At 42.3% G+C, this 3,343-nt stretch overlaps 1 non-coding gene across 1 annotated transcript; it reads right to left on the bottom strand.

Annotated features, from left to right (window-relative positions):
* Positions 1 to 1,529: 1,529 nt before the first annotated feature.
* Positions 1,530 to 1,602, bottom strand: trnar-ccu (transfer RNA arginine (anticodon CCU)). Its single transcript has one exon. It is a non-coding gene; the product is annotated as a tRNA-Arg (tRNA).
* Positions 1,603 to 3,343: the final 1,741 nt, after the last annotated feature.

Raw genomic sequence — 3,343 nt, 5'->3', positions numbered from 1 at the left:
CACACCAGATTGGAGTCGAACCCTTTGGGTAACACAATAATGACAATAAAAGCAGTTAGTATAGTAAGATGGAGGAAAGCATTTGAAAGAGCAGAGAAAAGAATGTGAAATATACAAAAATTGCATTCCCAAGCTGATATGCATCTGGAATTGTACAGTAGGCGAATATGTATTTTCTGTATCTGGTTCACTTTACTAAAAGGTTGTAAAGGCCCTAAGTCAGCTTACAAAACACAGTTAGCAGAGGATGGTTTCGATCCATCGACCTCTGGGTTATGGGCCCAGCACGCTTCCGCTGCGCCACTCTGCTTTCAACCACGCCAGATTGGACTCGAACCCTTTGGGTAACACAATAATGACAATAAAAGCAGTTAGTATAGTAAGATGGAGGAAAGCATTTGAAAGAGCAGAGAAAAGAATGTGAAATATACAAAAATTGCATTCCCAAGCTGATATGCATCTGGAATATTACAGTAGGTGAATATGTACTTTCTGTATCTGGATCACTTTACTTAAAGGTTGTAAAGGCCCTAAGTCAGCTTACAAAACACAGTTAGCAAAGGATGGTTTCAATCTATTGACCTCTGGGTTATGGGCCCAGCACGCTTCTGCTGCGCCACTCTGCTGTCAACCACCCCAGATGGGACTCGAACCCACAATCCCTGGCTTAGGAGGCCAGTGCATTATCCATTAGGCCACTGGGGCATCACAAACACTTTTACTCCTCAGTTCTTCCAACTAACAGTTGCTTCCTATATAGAGCATAATGTGAGACATGCCATGTTGGCTTTGGGTAACACAGTAATGGCCCCAAATGCAGTAGATATAGTGAGTAGAAGGGAAAAGATGTGAAATACGTAGAAACTAGATTGCCATGCTGAGATGAAACTGGCATTGTACACCAGATTGGACTCGAACCCTTTGGGTAACACAATAATGACAATAAAAGCAGTTAGTATAGTAAGATGGACGAAAGCATTTGAAAGAGCAGAGAAAGGAATTTGAAATATACAAAAATTGCATTCCCAAGCTGATATGCATCTGGAATTGTACAGTAGATGAATATGTACTGTCTGTATCTGGTTCATTTTACTAAGACATTGTAAGGGCTCTAAATCACTTTACAAAACACAGTTAGCAGAGGATGGATTCGATCCATCGACCTCTGGGTTATGGGCCCAGCACACTTCTGCTGCGCCACTCTGCTTTCAACCAAACCAGATTGGACTCGAACCCTTTGGGTAACACAATAATGACAATAAAAGCAGTTAGTATAGTAAGATTGAGGAAAGCATTTGAAAGAGCAGAGAAAAGAATGTGAAATATACAAAAATTGCATTCCCAAGCTGATATGCATCTGGAATTGTACAGTAGGTGAATATGTACATTCTGTATCTGGTTCACTTTACTAAAAAGTTGCAAAGGCCCTAAGTCAGCTTACAAAACACAGTTAGCAGAGGATGGTTTCGATCCATCGACCTCTGGGTTATGGGCCCAGCACGCTTCCGCTGCGCCACTCTGCTGTCAACCACCCCAGATGGGACTTGAACCCACAATCCCTGGCTTAGGAGGCCAGTGCCTTATCCATTAGGCCACTGGGGCATCTCAATCACCTTTACTCATCAGTTCTTCCACCAAACAGTTGCTTCCTATACAGAGCATAATGTGAGACATGCCATGTTGGCTTTGGGTAACACAATAATGGCCCCAAATGCAGTAGATATAGTGAGTTCAATTCAATTCAACTTTATTTATATAGTGCCAATTCACAACAAAGTCATCTCAGGGCACTTTACAGAATAAAGTCAAGATTATAAAGATATGTAAAGAGAACCCAACAATTCCCCCTGGAGCAAGCCATAGGCAACAGTGGAGAGGAAAAACTCCCTTTAACGGAAGAAACCTCCAGCAGAACCAGGCTCAGGGTGGACGGCCATTTGCCTCGACCGGTTGGGGTGAGTGGAAAGGGGAGAGGGAAAAGAACAGAGCAACAAAAAGCAACAACAAAACATTGGGCAGATTGGTAGGACCAGTAGCTTCACGCTGGAAGACACACAGCTTCAAAGCCGGGGGACACCTGCAGAAAGGGACAGAGAGAAGGGGACAGAGGATGACAAAGACAACTACGGGAGAGAACACACAGAGTTAATGACATACAGTGGTGACAATTGCGGGATGAGAGGAGAGGAGAGATGGTCAAGAGGAGGAAAGGAGCTCAGTGCATTGGGGGGTGGGTCCCCCAGCAGTCTAAGCCTATGGCAGCATAACTATAAATAACTATATGCTTTATTAAAAAGGAAGGTTTTAAGCCTAGACTTAAAAGTAGAGAGGCTGTCTGCTTCCCGAATCTGAACTGGGAGCTGGTTTCACAAGAGAGGAGCTTGATAGCTAAAGGCTCTACCTCCCATTCTACTTTTGGAAATTCTGGGAACCACAAGTAGGCCTGCATTCTGAGAGCAAAGTGGTCTACTGGGATGATATGGTGCTATGAGGTCTTCTAAATATGATGGAGCCTGACCATTCAGAGCTTTATATGTAAGAAGCAGGGTTTCAAATTCTATTCTACATTTAATTGGAAGCCAATGGAGAGAAGCTAGTGAAGGTGAAATATGATCTCTCTTGCTAGTTCCAGTCAGCACTCTTGCTGCAGCATTTTGGATTAATTGCAGGCTCTTTAGGGAGTTACTGCGGCATCCTGAAAGTAGGGAATTACAGTAGTCAAACCTAGAGGTAACAAATGCATGGACCAGTTTTTCGGCATCACTTTGAGACAGGATGCTCCTAATTTTGGCAATGTTCCGTAGGTGGAAGAAGGCTGTTCTAGAGATTTGTTTTATATGTGAGTTAAAGGACAGATCCTGATCAAACATAACTCCAAGGTTCCTTGCAGTAGTACTGGAGGCCAGGCTTATGCCATCTAGTGTAACAATATGGTTGGACATCATATCTCTGAGATTTTTGGGCCCAAATACTATGAATTCAGTTTTGTCTGAGTTTAAAAGTAAAAAATTGTGGGACATCCAGGCCTTTATGTCTTGTAGGCATGCTTGAAGCTTTATTAACTGATTATTTTCATCTGGTTCCATATATAAATATAGCTGGGTATCATCAGCATAACAGTGGAAGGGATATTTTTAAAAGTGCAAAGAAAAAGATGTGAAACACGTAGAAACTAGATTGCCATGCTGATATGAAACTGGCATTGTACCCCAGATTGGACTCGAACCCTTTGGGTAACACAATAATGACAATAAAAGCAGTTAGTATAGTAAGATGGACGAAAGCATTTGAAAGAGCAGAGAAAAGAATGTGAAATATACAAAAATTGCATTCCCAAGCTGAT

Source organism: Channa argus, unplaced genomic scaffold (genome assembly GCF_033026475.1).
Source record: "Channa argus isolate prfri unplaced genomic scaffold, Channa argus male v1.0 Contig013, whole genome shotgun sequence".
Lineage (NCBI taxonomy): Eukaryota > Metazoa > Chordata > Actinopteri > Anabantiformes > Channidae > Channa > Channa argus.
The sequence above is the reverse complement of the archived record's forward strand: the minus strand, read 5'-3'. Positions and strand labels throughout refer to the sequence as shown.